This window comes from Ambystoma mexicanum, chromosome 7q (genome assembly GCF_040938575.1).
Source record: "Ambystoma mexicanum isolate Mex_15411 chromosome 7q, UKY_AmexF1_1, whole genome shotgun sequence".
Classification (NCBI taxonomy): domain Eukaryota; kingdom Metazoa; phylum Chordata; class Amphibia; order Caudata; family Ambystomatidae; genus Ambystoma; species Ambystoma mexicanum.
The window spans coordinates 649,626,044-649,645,721 of NC_090941.1; positions in this window are offsets into that span (position 1 = coordinate 649,626,044).

The following is a 19,678-nucleotide window of genomic DNA, read 5'->3' on the forward strand; positions in this document are numbered from 1 at the left end:
ATATGAGTTAGAGAATTTGCCCTTGTTACTGGTATTTCCTTTGCCACAAATAATCTGGACACACTCAAAGCATACGGTAGGAGAGAGCATGCAAAGCAGTTTTTATACGCTTTCTCCCTTCCCACCCGACCCATGTAGCGATAGCCTGGGTTGTTCATTTGTTTGCTATTACCTTCAAAGTTTTGTCTCAGTAGGTGTTCGTCATCAATCACATCTCTCCTAACTCGTTTCATTCCTTCACCCATTTTAGCAGCTACATTAGTACTATCATTACTAATAAATCATACTGCGATAGTATATGCAAACCAAAAAAAACAAAAGAAAAAGAAAAAAGTAGCAATCATTACACTCATAGAGTACATTTTTTCCAAATATCTCTTCTTACGCACATGTTGAGATATTTAAGAGGCCGTGTCCTTTGTTCTTGAAAAATACATTCCTCTGTGGTGTGATGTCACGTTGCTGGTTAGCTCTCACTCTAGCTCTCGTCTTGGGTCCTGTCACTTCTTTTTGTTCATCTTCCTCTGTTTCTTCTGATAGGGGGCCATTCCATTGACATTTTAACATCAGTTGTGTGCAGCCATATCCTCCGCCCTCTTACTTTTACAGACAAAGGTGTGGCATATTCTACACTATAAGGGCCAGTGAATCATGGTTTGTGCCATGTTCGAATATTATTGCGAATATATACAAGATCATTTGGGAATAACTGCAAGGGTGGGATTACAATATCTGAATCTATTACTTCTGTTCCATTTTCGTTTTGTTGTTTCCTCTCCGCCCTGTCGCACCTGGACCTGTCAAAAAATAAAGTTCAGTGATTTAGTCATAGCAGTCAGATAAGCATGGAATTCTTCACCAAGCACATTTGCTGAACTTTCCGCCTCTGATTGAGCATGTGCGTAAGGACCGATAGAGACATGCATTCGTCTACCCATCACCAATTTGTGGGCATAAAATGGTGGTCAGAACCGGCTGATTTTGTAGGCAAAGAGAGCCAAGGGAAGGCAGTGCAGCCAATTTTTATTTAGCTTATCTCACAATTTTGCAATGTGTTCCTTCAAAAGGCTGTTGAGATGTCCACAACACAGTTTACCCGGAGGTGATAGTCAGAACAAAGCGTGTGCTTATTGCCAAGTAGAGGTGTTACTTCAAAAATAACTAATTTGCAAAGTGTGGTTCATTTTCTGGTCCACATACTTTGTATTTATTTTAAAATGTATTTATTGGCATTTGTGGTTATATGCATTGTACATTATCACTGGTCAGGTCCTTAACTCAGGATGACTGACTTACTTGCAATTAACATGCCGTTATATTCAAAGTGACTAACAACATTTATACACAAAGTAACATTAACTGTCTCCTTATGGGGGATAGCTGGAGGTTAGTCTGTCCCTGGAGGGGGGGTGGGTGGTTGACTCGGCTTTGGGGGATCTGCGGGAATCTTTCCTGAGATGGCCTGGGTGACGGGGGGCCGTAGTCCAATATTTGTCCATTCTTGTGGGTCAATAAGATATTCGGGTTGATGTTCAAGGGGGTTTATCATCGGAGGATCGAAGTATTTTAGACATAGTGTATTTCCATGCCTCCAGTGCCATGCTTGATTCCTCAGTGGATCTGGCTATGCTGTCTTCCCAGGCTCTGGTTTCAGCATTTTCCCATCTTTCCAGTTCGATGCGCCAAGCTTTATAACTCGGACCCGCAGGTTTTTTCCATGCCATGGCGATGGTTCTTTTGGCTGTTATGCATAGCAAGTCCATTAATTTCACAGCGTATTTAAGTTTGGCTAGCCTGGGGTAGCTACCCAGGAGGCATTCTGCTGGGGTCCATTTGTATCTTGTGACTTCAGCTGCCTCGCAAGTCTGCTTAACTTTTGCCCAGAGGGTTTGTGTCTTAACGCAGTTCCATAGCATGTGGATCAGGTCTGCACCTTCTGTCCCGCACCAGTTACATTGTGCTTGAGTGGTCTTATTGAACATTGCTATTTTACTTGGGGTCAGGTAGGTGCGGTACAGCACATTGATTTGTATTAATCGGAATCTCTGGTTCCTTGACACCTCCTTTGGGAACGACAATGCCCTGAGCCACTCGTTGTCAGACATTTCCTGTCCCATGTCCGTTTGCCAGCAGGTCCTTAATGCTTCGCTGCGAAGGTTGGGGATGTTGCGCAAAATACTGTATAGCTGTGATACCACCTTTCCACCATCATTCAGGTTGTACATCAATGTCAGGAAGGGGTCAGCCTCCGGTTCTTCTGGCCAGGTGGCCCATCTCGTTCGGGCTATGTTACGGAGCTTCTGGTACCACAGGAATTGTCCGGCGTGTATGTCCTCCTTCTCCCGTATTTCGGCAAATTCTCTAAATATGCCATCCGTGTAGAGGTCGCCCCAAGTATATAGCCCCTTCTTCTCCCACGATCTGATGTTGTGCAGGCTAATGTCTGTTTCGCTCAGGCCGGACAATATCGGCACTTCTTGGAAGTATGGTTGTTTCAGGTTCAGGATCATCATGGCTCTGTGCCATATTTTCTTACCCAGGTTTGCCAGAAATGGTGGTCTGCACATAAGGTTTTTAGGGGCCCAGATCAGTTCTTTCAGCCGAACCGGCTTTATCAACTCTTGCAGCAGGGGGGACTCGGAAGTGACATCATCTGCTAGCCATTTGGATACATGGCTCAGTTGGGCTGCCAGGTAGTATTTTTCTAAACTTGGTAGTTGAATTCCGCCCTGCTCATACGGCAGGACCAGCGTGGATAAGGCCACCCGGTGTCTGCCATTTCCCCACAGGAATTCCTTGATTATTGCGTCAAGGAGTTGGAAGAAGGGTTTTGTAATGTAGAAATGCACATTTTGAAATCCGTATAGGAATCTGGGGAGAATGATCATCTTGGCTATTGAGGCCCTTCCTAGTATAGATAGTGGGAGCTTTGTCCAGAATTTTATGGATTTCCGAAGTATGGGTACCGCAGCCTTCGTATTATGCTCATGCATCAGCTCCGGGGTGTGCATTATTAGGATCCCAAGGTAACGGAAAGACGTCGTCTGCCACTCGACGCCTACCTTGGGGAGTTCATCGGTGCTTCTATTTTTCAATCCTGCTAGTGGGAACAAGCAGGATTTAGTTTTGCTGAATTTTATGCCAGAGAATTTGGCATAATTGTCTAGAACATCCAATATTGTCGGGACATTATGATGGGGGTTATTAACGTATATCAGGACAACGTCGGCATATATTGAAATGATGTGGTCTATTCCTGCCAGCCTAATCCCTGCATCGAAGAACTGCTTTCTAAGATAAATTGCTATGGGTTCTAATCCCAGGACGTAAAGCATGGGAGAGAGTGGGCAGCCCTGCCTAGTGCCCCTTTGGATGTCCCAGGCTTCCGACACGTATTTCCCAGATTTAAGCCTAGCCCTCGGATTGTTGTATAGGATCTTAACCCATTTGATGAATCTTTGGCCAATACCAAATCCCTCCAAAACCGCTATAAGCCACTCCCAGTATATGGAGTCAAACGCCTTAATGGCATCCAAGGATAGTAGTGCTAGTTGTTCGTCACATGTGTTGGTTTGGGCTAAGATATGTTGAAGCCTTCGCAGGTTCAGGGACGTGCTGCGGCCGGGTATGAAACCGTTCTGGTCTATGTGTATGACGTCTCCAATCACTTTAGAGAGTCGGTTTGCTAGAATCGTCGTCAATATTTTAACGTCATAATTTAGCATAGCGAGCGGACGATAGGAGTCACATTTATCGGGAGGTTTATCATGCTTGAGCATTGGTATCACCAGGGTTTCTCTCATGCTGTCTGGTAGGATGCCTTCTTCGTAGGCTTCTAAAAAGACCTGGTGTAGTAGGGGGGTCAGGGAAGGTTCAAATGTTTTGTAGAACTCGGGGGGGAGCCCATCGGTTCCCGGGGTTTTACATGTGGCCAGGGAGCGAATGGCTTCTGTTATATCCTCTAGTGTGATGTCAGAGTCTAAGGTGTCGGATCGTGTTGGCGATAGTCTGGGTAGACCTATTTCTTCTAAGGTGTCCAAGATTTGTTCTTGCGGGACTTTTTCTGTATGTGAGTATAGTTTGGCATAGTAGGCTTTAAAGGTATCATTAATGCCCTGTTGGGTTCTATGCTCTACTCCGTGTTCGTCCTGTAGTATCGTGGTTATGTGTTTGGGGTGCTCTCTTTTGCAAAGCCAGGCTAGTAACCGGCCAGGTTTGTCGGCTTCTGTGTGTGTTCTGTTTGTTCTGCTTATGAAGTCAAATTCGGCTAATCTGTCCCACGCCCTTAAGCAGTCCTCCCTAAGAGTTCTAAGGTCATTTTCCCTCCCAGGGGTGTCCACTGGGGTGGATTCTAGTTTTAATATCTCGCATTCTTTCTGGTCAAGTGCGGCCTTTAGGGTTCTCCTGATTCCTCCCGCTTTCGCAATAACTTCCCCTCTCGTGACTACTTTTAGGGCGTCCCATAATGTGCTGGCATGCTCGACACTACCTGAGTTTTCCGTTATGTAGTTCTCTATAGCTTCATGTAGTTCCTCCCTGAAGGCTGGATCTATTAGGGCCTCGGTGGGCATTCTCCACATGGGGATGGGTGGTCTGGGGCTGTTATGTTGCCAGTCTAGCAGAAGTGGGGAGTGATCGGAGATGGTCCTCCCTAGGTATTGCGTATCCCTTACTTGGGGTAGGTGTTCTTTGCTTATGAAGAAGTAATCGAGCCTGGTGTGGAGTTTATGAGGTGATGAATAGTATGAGTAGGCTCTTTCGACTGGGTTTAATTCCCTCCATGTGTCGGTCAGATCTAGTTCCTTTAATAAGGTGGCTAGGGACATGGTGGCTGCAGAGGGGCCCTGCTGTGGGGACCAGGATCTGTCCAGTTCTGAGTCATGGACACAGTTAAAATCGCCTCCCCACAAAAAAAAGCCCTCCCTGTACTGCACCATCGTGGAACCTAATGCTTTCAGGTGGTTGGGGATGTTGTTGTTGGGGAAGTATGAATTAACTATGCAAATCTCTCTGTGCTCGAGGGTGCCCCATATTATTAGATATCTGCCCTCGGGGTCCGTTTCCATTTTATGCAGGTGGATTGGTGTCCGTGGGTTGATCCAGGTATAAACCCCTCTGGCATATTTAGAGTAGGGTGCTCCAAAGCCCTGTCCCCCCCAGTGCTCTTTAAGCTTTGCGTTTGTTTCCGTGTTGCAGTGTGTCTCTTGTATCAGGGCAATGTCTACTTTTTTCCTGCGTAGGTAGGATTTGACTCTGTTCCTACGAAGATAAGTGCCCAGGCCCCTCACATTCCAGGTTAGTATCCTAATGTGCGTTGCCATCTGGGTTATGATGAAGACACGGGAGATTCTTGCTTCTCCCTGAAATGTTTGCGAACTCAGCTGGGGCCCCAAGGTCATCACCTGCTCGTGGATTCCCGCCCCTCTTAGTCGCCGTTCTGGCCCACTGGCCCTCCAGTTGTGCTTTATCATTAGGAGACCTACTAACTATTTCAACTACCATTCCGGGGAATGGATTAACTCTAAAAAACAACAAGAAGAAACTGCCCCCAGCAGTTGTTTCAAACTCACAACGCTCGGGGGCTCCCGAGCCTTCCATACCTCTCCAGGTCTTCGGGTTCGGGCAGTGTGTAGCTGCGTTGACTACACCTTGTCGGTTGGGGGGGTTCAGCAGCTTTCTTGTGAGTGGGACTCCTGTTTCCTGCCCAATCTTGTTGTTTCCTTGTTGCGGGTTTGGATTCGATCATTGTGTTCGGTTTCATATGCATTGGTCTTTTGCGGGATCATCATTTGCTGCTTTTCGCCTGCTCCTCAGTGTCTTCCGCTAGGTTATTGTGTTCGAGCCATAAGTTTGCTGCAATTGGGGTCTCCAAAAAGATTGCCTTCACTTTGTGTATTATTTTAAGTCTCGCTGGGTACAGCAACATGTATTTAAGATTCAGTTCGCGTAGTCTGGCCTTTATAGGTACGAAGGAATTTCTTGCCCGCTGCACCACCGGCGTGTAGTCAGGGTACATGACTATTAATGCATCATTTCTTTTGATCTCTCCCCCCTCTCTGGAGAACCTCAGTATAGTCTCTCGGTCCCTGAAATTCAAAATTTTTGCAATCATTGGTCTCGGGTAGGACCCTGGGGGTGGTCGTTTCTGGAGAGATCTGTGGGCTCGTTCCACGGAGAACCCTTGGGTGAGGTTGCCTGCCCCAATTTCCTGTAGCAACATCGATTCTATGAATTCCGTGGGGTCTGAGCCCTCCATGCCCTCTGGGATTCCCAAGATTCGGACGTTGTTCCATCGGGCCCGGCCTTCTGCTTCCTCGCATCTTGCTTCTAGTCTTGCCACCGTTGTTTCCAGCTCTTTGACTTTCGCTTGCAGCCCCTGCGTCGTCTCTGTGGTCTCCCGTGTGGTGACTTCTGTGGCGGTGACTCTTTCAGCTAGGTTTCGGGCGACCTGCCTTATCAATTGGAGGTCTGATATTATTTCCCCCCTCATATCCTCTACCGTTGTTCTCAGCGCTGCGATCGCCTGAAGGATCTGTGAGTCACGAGGGTCCGCCGCCGGTGGCGGTGCCTCAGCCATGTTGTTCTCTGCGTGTGTTATCTGCTGTTTTGGTCTGGAAGTGGTAAACGAGTCCATCGTTATATTTTTTGATCTGCCTTTGGGAGGAGACATTACATCGCCTGATGGTTCTGGTTTTGCCAGTGCCAGTTTTTGGTTAGTAGCACCAGTGAGTTGTAAGGATCTCTCTGCAGGGAATCGTTTCGGAGCTGAGTCACACCTTAGTTTAGTGTTCGTGCTCTCCTCCGTTGGCCGTAGGGGGTGGTTAGGCGGATCCGCGGTTTTATTACAACCGCGTCACTGTCCGCTCGTGGCGCCCTCCTGGCGCGATTCACAGCGGATTGTCCGTGGCCTCACAGTGTGGGTGGCAAGGTGGACGATAGCCCTCCCCGGGAGTTGGTGATGTGGGGCAGGTCCGAGGTATGGCCTCAGTTGTGTCCCCGTCTGCTTGAGACGCCCCCCCTGACGCTATCCGCAGTACATTGGCCGTTGCCTCACAGTGCAGTTGGTGGGATGGGTGATGGCCCTCGCTGGTGGGTGATGGTGTGGGGCCGTGTGCCCGCTCGCAGAGGTAGACACTTACTTCTTGTATGTTGGTCGGGGTTGCGGATGCCTTTCCCAAGTAAATCCGGGCCGTGTCGTGGGCTGGGGGATCCGTGGGTTTCCGGCTAGGGCCCTCACCGGTACCCAGATGCGTCACTTCTGTGTGTGCTCACGCCGGCGGGCCGGCGGGGATAGTGATCGGCGGCGTGGAATCCCCGGGGGTCCCACCGCCCGCCGCCTCACTCCGCTTTCTGGTCGCCGCGAGATTCTCCGCTTTCTCCCTCCGCGAGGTGGTGCAGCAGGGGCCCGACGGGTGTTCGCTTCCTGTGCTTGGTGGAGGAGTGTGATTGTGGCCGCAGTCCGCCCTTCGATCTTCGATCTTACACTCCCGACAGGCCGTATCGTTGTGGATCTTTCGGTCAGGCCGCCATCTTGGACGTCATGGGGGGGAGTCCCAGGGCGCTTCGTTTTCGACGTTGCCTGCACCGATTTTCTCCGGTGTTCTCGTCGATGCCCCAGAAGTGGTTCGTCTATGGCTCAGCTGAGTTTCAGCACCAGAGCTACATTATTTCAGCCGCGATTATTCGCGCTTCAGGATCATGGGCAGGAGCTTCGTGGAGAGCCGTCTTCACTGCATGCGTGCTGGCCACGCCCCTGGTCCACATACTTTGTAGCCTCCCCATCAGGGAAATACTTCACGTACAAAGAACTTGGCCACCAACTTTGGTGTCTGCATGGGTACATGGTCCTGCTTCTATCCAGCATAAAAAGGAGCATACTACCATAATCATATATTAGTATACATCACAACTGTGGAGCATATCAACATAGTTTATATGCAAACACTGAAATGGGACTCTAGGGTGGGGTATTACTACTCTCACTGCTCTCAAAGTATGTCCAGCGGTATACTGTTGGCACGTGGCACAGTTAACTATCTAATAACCGCACATTAACTATCCATCTGATTTATAGGCCCCCAGGTCCCTTAGGATCCTTCGAAGACGACCTTACCAGCCTCATAGCTAATAGTACCCAAAACCAGTCTCAAACACTGCTTTTGGGTGACTTCAACATTGGCTACAACGAGCTAGACAATAAAAATGCCCAAGCTATAATTGCCCTACTCAATGACCCTGGGCTCGCCCAAAAAGTTCAAGCCCCTACTCATGTCAAAGGAAGAACCCTCGACTGGGTCTCAGAAATTAACTGCAACATAACCATCACTGACATTATCCCTCAACCGTGGACGGACCACTTTCTAATAAACTTCACCGCCACACTTGATCTCCTCGGCCCCAAAATCCTCAAAATGATACCCCCTCCCCCTACCAGAAGTAAAAAAGATATCACCACAGAAAAACTCATCCCCCTACTCCTGCCTATGATTAATAACATGGAGAATAATACAGACCCAACTATTTTAGTGGACACTTTCAACAAGGCTGTGACTCATGCGCTTGATACCATCGCATCACCCAAACTACGAAAAAAGGCAAACAAGAAGCCCACCTAAATACCTGGTTCACGCCCCAACTCAAGGACCTCAAAAACAGAAAAGAAAGCTCCAAACTATATGGCGAAATGCGCCTACTGATAAAAATAAAGCCAACTTAACCCAATTCTCCAAATCATACAAAAAATAAATATTAACACCAAAAAAAATCTCTTTAACGACAGAATTACCAACACCAAATCCAACACCAAGGAACTCTTTGCCATCCTCCGAGAAATGGAATCCCTATTCACCCTACCGACACTGTCCCCAAGGACAAGCTATGGTGCACTAATATACAAAACGCCCTTTCCAATAAAATATCCACCCTCCAACACAAAATAACTAACAAAAAGGACTCCCTTCCCCACACTGATCAACCTATACCCATGACCACTGAACCCAACACCATCCCACCCTTTAGCTTCAAAACTATCTCTATTATCGACACAGAAAAGGTCATCCTCTCCCTAAAGCCTTCCAACTGCAAGGGCGACAGTTGCCCAGCACAAATAATAAAAGATGCAGCTAGAGACCTAGCCCCATTTATCTCTAAGCTTATCAACGTCTCCTTCAAATCTAACACAGTACCAACTAACCTAAAAGAATCTTGGGTACTACCTTTACTAAAAAAGCAAACTCTTGATCCATCCATCCAAACTAATTATAGGCCTATCACCACTGTACCCTTCCTACTTAAGATCATTGATAAAATAGCCTACATCCACATTCACTTGGAAACCAACCAGCTTCTGGGCTTGCGTCAATCTGGATTCCGCCCTCACCATGGCACGGAGACCGCCCTGCTAGACCTCAAAACAAAAACTGAGGAACTAAAGGACAATGGGAAAACAGCGTTGTTACATTTACTGGACTTGTCTGCAGCTTTTGACCTGGTGGATCATGCAGTTTTATGCAACCACCTTAAGCTCGCGGCCAACTTCACAGGGGAGGCCATACCCTGGGTCCAATCCTTCCTTGCGAACCGGACCATGAGAGTCTTCTCTACATCCTCATGCGCTGACCCCATCCAAATAACATGCAGAGTCTCACAGGGCTCCTGTGTCCCACCCACCATGTATAATATATTCACCAAGCCACTGTTTGACAAGTTGGACAGACTGGGTGTCACCTACACAAATTATGTAGATGATACCCAGATCTTCATACCCCTTTCGGGCAACTATGAGGCAGACCTGGCTTTGGTGAATAAGATATACATCCTCATTCAGGCATGGATGGCCACACATGGCCTCTGCCTGAATGACGATAAAACTGAAATCCTACTCCTTGGCTCAGACGACAACCTGAAAAAACGTACCCCGGACTATGTATCATTTAATATTGACAGCAATATTATTAAGGTCATGCCTGAGGTCAAAACGTTAGGTTTCTACCTCGACTCTGCCCTAACCCTCAAAAAGCAAGTGAACTCCCTCGCATCTACCACAACCTACACTTGCAAACTTATCCGAGCAGCTAGACCATTCCTGTCCAGCACCAGCTGCCTCCCCCTGGCTAATGCTCTTATCATGTCCAGACTTGACTACTGTAACGCCCTGTACTCAGGAGCTAACAAGTCAGTCACTGACAAACTGCAGATACTGCAAAACAACGCATTAAGAGCTGCGCTAAATATCCCACATAGAGAGCACATCTCTAAATACCGGACTGAGGCCCATTGCCTAAAAATTAAGGACAGAATCTTCCTTAAAACTATCTCTCTTACAGCTAAATGTTTAAATAACCTAGCACCCTCATACCTAATTGAAAAAATTAACAAAAGACCTACACTCCAACCCACAAGAACCTCCAACACTTTCTTACTTGAAACACCTAGATTCAAATTAACCACGGCCGGAGGATCCAGCTTTCCAGTCAAAGCGGCGCAATTATGGAACACTCTCCCCACTGACATTAGACGACCATCACCTTACACCAGATTTAGAAGTAATGCACTCAATTGGCTACACACGAACAACCTGTAACATCCGTTTCTGACTGTTCAGACTATGTACAACCTGTAACATCCGTTTCTGACTGTTCAGACTATGTATATATTTAGCTCTCCCCTTACCGCCTCCTAGGTATCAGATTTGCTCTGTACTGCCTCTTATTTTGCAAACTTACCTATGCATGTATTAGCCTGTGTCAGGCATGTAACTAAGCTTTGAATCTTCTTATACTGCTGCGCCCGACTGCTCAAGGGCTTGGAGTGCATTATCAAATAAAGAAAACAAACAAACAAACAAACAAACATTTACAACATGCTCATGCAAAATGCGGATGAACCACTCTTCTGAAATATCTGCTGCACATATTCCCTAGTGGTGTGTGCTGGGTAGTATAGTTGTTCTAACGCTACTGTAAGTAACTCAAGGGGCATTACAGGCTTCTCTGTGCTATTCTGCCACCACACCAGGTCAGTGAGGGACAATGAACACCCCCACTTTATCCACTTATCCTGTTCCGTCTGTGGTGCACGTCTGTGCAATTCCACTATCTGTATCAATGGTAATGCATGTTAACTCTCTTTTAGCACTGTCTTGGACATCATTTTGTGTGGAAGAATTATTATTTCTGATATTTGTGGGCAATATACTACCCTTTTTGCTTCTGCATCTGTTGCTTCGTTACACCAGGAAATCAAGTCTGTGCCCTTAGTATGAGCTGTGCAGTTCACCATGGCAGCCACCGTGGGATATGCCAGTTCATTAAGTAATCTCTCTAGTAATGGGGCATGCTGTACTGGTGTGCTGTCTGCATGCTGAAAACCCCTCCTTCTCCACCATGACAGTTCAGAGTGTACTGTAGATGTCTGATAGGCGGAGTCTGAATATATTGTCACTGTCTGTTCCACATGCTTTCAAATGCTATTATCATTGCTACTAACTCAGCTGCCTGCACAGAAAAATGTGCTGGTAATCTGATGCTTGTCACAACCTCAAAATCATCACCCCAACTCCTTACCATCACTGCCCCTGAATGCCTTAATTCCGTGCTCTGATCTATAGTTGATGAGCTATCAACTGAAGACCACCTCTAACTTCGTTTCTCTTACTGGGTGTATGTCATCATGTATAACAGTATATCTAGAACAACCATGAACCCAGTCTCCCCCTGCACTGGTTCAGTAATCAATCTGGCAGAATTCACTGTGCAACATCTGCCAATGTTTATGGATGGATTGAACAGTATAACCTTATATCCAGATAATCGCTGTGTAGTGAGAATTGATTTTGGTTTTTGGAGAATGGGCAAATGTGGCATGCTCTACGTACAATGTTACTGCGCAGCCCATCATTATCGTGGATGATTTCTCTATTGCAACGTCTGCTGCTGCCAGTGCGAGTTCACATGGGAAAGGCCACCTCATTACTGCATCTAAGATCCCACTGTAATACGACTTTGGTTTGTGCACCATTGACGTTTTTGGGTTGAGGACAGCCGTCATCATGTATCCATTTGAATGTGAGGATAAAATGTGTCCTCGTAATCTAGCATTCCCAAAACTGGGGCTGTACTTATTGCTTATTTCAGTTCCTCAAATGCATCAAACATTTTGCCTGTCCACATAATGGGGATCTTGTCTTTCGGTGCTTCCTTTAATACTTCTAAAAGATGTTGAACATACATTCTGTAGTGAAAGATCCACACGCGACAATAGTTTCATAGCCACAGGAATTGCTGTAATTCTTTTACTGTCACTGGGCGGGGTGTATTTGCAATTGCCTCTGCTCTGTCAACTGTCATCCTCCTCCCTCCTTTAATAATATCTGGCCCAGTAGTGTTAATAACATCACTGAATCTTGAGTCTATTCTGCACTCTTCCTCAGCATACTGTATCATTGCACCTGTACATTTCCCTGGTTCATCTGTAGCGACCTATTGAAGACACCAGGGGACTTGCAGTAACCTGTGGGAGCCCCGTATGTTGGAGCTTGATCCTGCGATATGTAAATGCTTTGAGATATTGGTAATATGTGTGCAATGGTATGGACAAGAAGGCGTGTTGGGCACAACTGCAAATTCTGCTGCAACAATGTTCTATAAACAGCGTAAATCCTGTATAAATCACCAAGACCCTCATTTTGCTTTTTTCACAGGGCACTGTGATGAACCTAAAGGTTACATCCCAGTTTTACAGCAAAACAACAATGGCCCCTTACTAAATCAAACTGTAACCAAGGAAGTTTCACCATTTTCCCTTTTACAAATGGTGCACTAACTGGGACAAAGAAGCCCTAAAGCAGGGCAGGGAGAAACTCTCAGCAACATTCTAGTTGTTGAATAAACACTAAAAATGTTCTGCTTATAAAAAGCAAAGCAAAGAGGGACCACTAGAAAGTAGTAGTGGTAGTAGTGGTTGTGAAAGTGGCTGGAATTGTAGTGGTCATGGCCAGAAAAGGAAAGGCAGTAGAAGAAAGAAGAAGGAAAAACGGTATATGTTGCAGAACGAGAGGAAGAAAAGAAGAAGTGAAACACAGTCCAAGAGTGAACACACTTTTAATTAATTTCCCAAACTGTCAGGAAACCACTCCCCCAGCTTGAGTGCCGGCAGAAACCAGTGCTTTGGAGAGTGGAATCCCCCCCTTTTGGTAGGACACTGTGAAGGCAAAGTACTGCCGACTGAAGGCAGGAAGGTAGCACCTAGCAAATCGGACGGATTCAGAAAGTCTCAGGGTGGCTCCAGGAGGTGGAACACAAGAACGCGAGAGCATCAGGCACAAACCAACAGTCGAACAGACAGTCAGTTGTTTGTCAACCTCCAGCCCTGTGAGAGAGACAAAAGATTGAGACTTGAACATGGGTGGCGTACCTAAGTTGCAGGACGAGAGTTCTACCAGGTGAAGCTTTGTGAACACCGGTGGTCAAATACAGGCAGCATTTGGAGACAGAACTAGCTCTCAACCCCCATTCCCCCTTTTTGGAGAGCAGCAAGTGCAATATTTGAACCCAGAACATTCAAATATCCAAGCCAGGCATGACGTACCTGGGAAAAGGTTGCACAGAGAGAGATGGGCTGGGACTTTTTTGCGACCTGCAGATGCAGGCCGAGTAACTACGGAGCCCCATTGGAAGAAGCCCAAAAGTTATTTTTGAGTACCTGAGCCCTGAGAGGCATTCATGGTTGTTAAAGAGGACGGTAGCCCTGCTTGGGGGCGGGAAGCAAGTCCTAGAAATAGCGGTCGAAATTGTAGAGAACCGATGAGAGCCCTGGAAAGGAGTGACTCCTTACAGGAGCTGCATCCCAGAGAATCAGGTATGTGTTCATGGCCATGGGCACACGCAGGAAAGAAGTAAGCCATTACATGGGGAAAGCTGGTATGGGGGAGTCCTAATGATAAAGGCTTCCTAGAAATGAAGGGGACAGTTAAGAAGTAGTGTTCTGAAACACGCAAGGGTACTGGGTAAAGCAGTAACCCCAGTGGTTGTGAGGCTTAAAATTGACAATGCTTGACAGGAAATAAATCCAATTCTGTCAGAAGCTAATAAATATAATATAAACAATCGCTTATGTATAACAAGGCTGTGAGTCATCAAAGCACAGGAAAGGATTTGTGCACCTAACAGATTCATAGTGAACCCAATAAAATAATTGTATAAGCAGCTATGTAAACAAAATATAGCCTATTGTAATACCCAAATGAAAGACCAGGGAAGAGGATTGTCCCCTTGGCATGAGAAAGTCCCCTATTCAAGGAGGAAAGAGCAGGGAAGGAGATTTTCCCCCTGGCATGATAAAGACCCGGCAGTAAGACCAAGGAAGAGGATTTTCCCCATGGCACTAAATGGGCATCACTGCACTTATACGGTGGTGCATGCACAGGGAAGAAAGCCTGGAGAAAAGCAGCCAGATACATATTATTTCCCCTCATAGTAGTTTTTATAGTTCTTGTAGTGTCAGGGTCAGAATGTGTTTTGGACATAGAACAGTGGACTTTAGTTTGACATCCTGATGACTGTCACACTAGTTACTTTTGTTGAGGCAGGGAAACCCATCATAGAGATAGGGCTAGTGCAGCATTCTTCCCTCCCCTTTTATTATGTAAATAAAAGCATTTGTGGACCAGGCAAAACTGTGTCTGACACTTTACTCCGATTATCTCACAGTACACTGCCATGTTGCATGGGGATTCAGATGGCACAATGATACCCTGTCGCATCAAGGCGGCAATCAATTCATAAATGCCTTTAACCAACAATATTATCTGAGGTGTTTCCCTGTACTGTGTTTGCAACTGGTATAGAATACAAATCTCAAAAACTACCTCATCATCTGTGTCACTATCTTCAAGTATCTCATCTGTCATTTCGCTCAACCGCTGTGTTGAGTCCAGTGCCATTGCTGTGCGCCAATTAACACCTTCATCGTCTGTTCCATGTAACAATACTCTGTCCTCTCGTACCACTGCTGCTTCTAAATGTATTGTTATTATCTCCCCTTCTGCCACTTTGCCTCTGAACAAAAACTCTGTGGGTAATTGTAGTAATTTATCCAGTATTCACAGGAGCCTTCCGAACAATACTTGCACTCCATAAAAAATAAAATCCCTCGTAATGCTTTCTGACCATAGACTGCTTGTAAAAACTCTCTCTCATTTGCATAATGAATACCTGGTGTTGAACATATTATCCCTTCCTCAATGAATGAAATCGTCATATTTGTTTGTTTGTTTGTTTGGGCATTTATATAGCGCTACGAACCCTCAGGTATGTGAGTTCTGCTTATTTCCCACAGTGTGTGATGCTCATTTATCGACCTCGGAAGGATGAAAGGCTGAGTTGGCCCTGCTGGGATTCAAACCTGCGTCAGCAGGCTCTGCACGATGTCAAAGCGAGCGCTCTACTCACTGTGCTATCTGACCAGCATTATTTAAATATTTAATTTACTCATCAAATCTCTTTCCAACAAGTTAACCGGTATCTTTCAGGAATACAGCAATGGCACAGCCATCGTATTTTCTCCCACTACTTTAGGTAACACTTCTGTGATGGAACCTTTATCATAGCCCCAGAGAATCCTTGTGCATCCATTGTTATTCCTGACAATGGTAACCCTCCTTCCCTGACACAAGATCTTGTTGCTCCGGTGTCAACTAAAAAGGAAAATATCCTATCTCCTATTGTCACCCCCACCTATGGTCCCTCTTTTGGGTCAGAGGTTACTGATAGTACTCGACACCAAGCTTCTCTGTGGGCTGTCCTATTGAGGGTAAATGCTCATCCCTGTAATGGTAAAGAGGTTCCATCCCACCACTTTTGCACCCCCTGTCGCGGGCACTGTAGTTTGTGGCAATATGTTCCTGTCCCACTGTCCGGACTGTTGTGTTTGTATTTGTAATGGATTTAATGATTGTACTTGTGGCTGCTGTATCTGGGGCATCTACTGCACAATCTGGTGTTGTTGCTGTGGCTGTGCGTTATGTTGTGGAAATTATTGCTCTTGCGTTTATTGAAGTGTGCCCTGCTCTTGCTGTGACTGTGCGCACTATGGCGGGGGAATACAGGCCCCCTCTTGGGCCATATTGTTGCCATCCTTCACTCACTGCCCCTCTGCTTCTACACGCACAGGCATAATGTCCTGTCTTCCCACATGTCTAACATTGTCCTCCTAAAGCTCCAAATCATGGTCTCATTCCATCAAAACCTCTTCCATATCCACCTCCAAACCTGTAGCTTCTTCCTCTCGATACATACCCCCTCCTATTGGGGTAACAATTACCTTCTCCTCGCCCTCCCAAATATCCGCTTGCCCCCTGCTGTTGATATACTTGTTCATAATTTTCTCCCCAAAGTTTATTATCATTGCCCCCTTTACCGTTATCTTGGACAATATCTTTTGCACCCATTTAGCTTCCTGTCACTGCCTGTTTTAAACTTTGTTCCTTTCCTTTTCTTGTTTCATTTGACAATAATGAACAATATTCAACTCTATTTTGGGCCATTGTTTCATCTCCATCCCTGCAATTTTCTTTAGCTGTTTCTGCACTTCTTCAGAAAGACCCTGCAATAAAATGAAATAAAACACAGGTATATTTCTGTCCGAACATTACCTTGTTTCCAAACACCACTTCTTTTGTATTTCTTGTATATAGGTCAGTGGATCCTCATCTATCCTCATCTTTCATGTTATAATCACACTCATGTCTGATGTGTCTGGGAATTGCACCCTCAATGCCCTCCAACCATTCTTTCTGCAATTGTTAATAGGCAAACCATTATGAGTGGTATTTCATGCCATCACATCGGGATGCCCTGCCCTTTTCCATACACCATCTGATTGTTCTCCCAATATCAACACAAATAAACTCTTCACATCCCCTATGTCATCCATGCCGTCCTTTTCTCCAACTCATAAATCCACTTTCCTGTTCCTGCTGTCAACAATGGTAAATTAGCCATCACATTTTCTTTATCTGTTTGTGACCACGGTATATACTGAGCCAGTCCCCTCCCCTTTTGGAGCATGGGTAATTGTGTCATCCCAGCCTAGCGTACGGGCACAACCACACTCTTCCATTTTGATGATATTGCCACGTGGCCTGTTCAACGGCCTGGCAAGTTCCTTAATCTAGTTACATATGGTGTTTTTCTTCCTGAGTTTATTGGGAGAAGCTCTGGGAGTGATGGACCCCGCTGTGGCCAAACTCGTTATCCCACAAATCTATTAGTGAACATTCTGGTGTTTTGGGCTTAATTGCTGTAGGAGCTTGTGCTGCCTCTTCTTCCTCTTCCTCTCCTTCATTTTCCTACTTTTCCTCCTCTTGATCTATCTCTTCCATCATCTCGTTGCTGACCTTCCCTCACATACACTCCTCTTTCAAATCCCTCTATTATATTTTTGCTAATATTGTCAGCAATCTCCCTCATGTACTCTTCTCCTTCTCTGTCCTCTATCACCTTTCTTCTAATGCTACCATTAACCTACCTTCTATACTCTTCCCTTTTGCTCATCCCCTCTTTCCAGGGACCTTCACATTGTCATTGTCAGTGTGTTGTCTGTCTATTTAAATACTATTTTACCTCCCACCCATTTGTCTGGTGTAACTACTGCTTCTTGCCCCCTCCCTTCATATCTTATACCTTCGTCAATTCTTCTTTTGCTTCCTTTAGCTGTGCTTCTAAACTGTGCTGTTTATTTTTTTCGATTCCTATTGCTAATGGACTTTTTGTGCCACCTTTTGTTTCTTTGTCCCTAATATCAGCATGCCCCTCCGGCGGCACAAATCATGGATTATTGTACCATAATTCTGGCATGGTTGAGAATGGAGCGCATGGCTGAGGGGAGGAGCTATGGGTTGCACACGCACTTCTTCTTCTGTTTTACCTATATGTTCTTTTTTGATCTGCTCCGTCTCCTCAAACAACTTGCATAATTTGAGTATGCTCAGTCTGCTCTGTAGTTTCCTTCCTTTGTGTGGCGTGTAGGTACATATACATGTGTTGCAGCAGATCTTTCGAATGCATCCCTTCTTGGGGTCATGGCTGAAACATCTTGCTGGCTGTGTCTTTGACCCATTGTACATTGTATTTAAGGATCTTTTCTTCATATTGGGGCAGCACCTTACACAAATGAGCAATGGGGGTGTCTGCCATTATAATGATATAAAAGTTCAATTTACCATAAAAGTCAACAATCGACGTTTCAACACACTCTCCCTTTCCTTTTCTCACCCCTCTCTCTCACAATTCTTTACAATGTCAACAGGATGTCCTCTCTAAATCACATCAACAATACACAAGCTCCATCTATTCCATACTTAGCTCCAAACAATCCTAACTGCTACTCTACCCACACACACAAAACACCTCTACCGTCCTCTTATATACCAAAGCAATACCTACAAATAATCAACATACCAAAGCAATACCTACAAATAATCAACATAAAATAAAATCTATTCTACACATCTGTCTTCTCTTTATACAGGGTATCTCCTCTTTTATCTCTTTTACTGCCCCACGAAAGGGCTTAACACCCGGGTGTTAAGCCCTACTGCACGGTCAAACCCAACTACTGTCAGAAGTATCTCTTTTCTCTCTCTCATCAATGCACTTTAATTAAGCTTGTAACAACAATCAACAATTCCCTCCCCCGATATTCACTTTACATATTTTGTCATGCATGAGTATACTCACGATAAAGGACCTCAAGGTCCATCGGTATCAAGCCTCCTCTATATGCCCTCTGTGTCCAGCATGCCACCAGGCCGGACTTCTGGAAACTGGGTTCCTGGCAACCTTTTCTTAGGTGCACACATAGACTGCTCCCAGCAGGCCAACGCTGCTATCCCAGCGTGACGGGCGAGGAGTCCTCGACAGTCTGCCAGACTCTGGGGATCTCAGCAGTGCCTCCAAATGTTATGATAGGCCCAAGCATACCAATAAGAGGAAAAACTTAATAAACAGAGTAACTTCAAGTGCATGAGAAAAACCAGCTTTATTCAGATACGAACGGCCGGGAGAGAGTTCGTTAGGAACAACAAGGTTTTAAGTTTGAAAAATGTCATAGCTTATGTCATGGTTAGCAATTATCATAAAAACATCTATTTGCGTATTCAATTGGTTAGTGGAATCTAGAACATATAGTTATCTATAAATAAAACTCCTCCTAGGTTCATCCTTCTAAAAATGATACATTTCAATCTAACTTGTCATTGGTTGGCATTCTGCTACACTAGTCGATAAGGTAAATAAGGTTCTTATTGGTTAATTATTTGTTCATCCAGCATTGGGCACTGTTATGTAGTGCCAAGGTATGTGGTGGGGATGGAGAGATGGGTGAACCGCTGTGAGCCTGCCTTGAAAGTTACTCCCATCTCGTTCCCATGCTCATGGCCTTAGCGCCTTGTCCCCCCCTCTAGATACACAAGGAGCCTAGCAGGTGTGCTATCTAATTGGGCATGGAATAAATGGTCCCTGTTCCGACCACGTGAAAGTGGACCGCTCTGCTAAAACCATTTCCACCCATTTATTGGATCTCCAACTGTCCTAACGCATGTGTACCTTTCTTCAGTGGCTACTTGAGGTGCTATACATTCATTTGTTATGGAGTCATTTGACACGGCAGCTACTTGTAC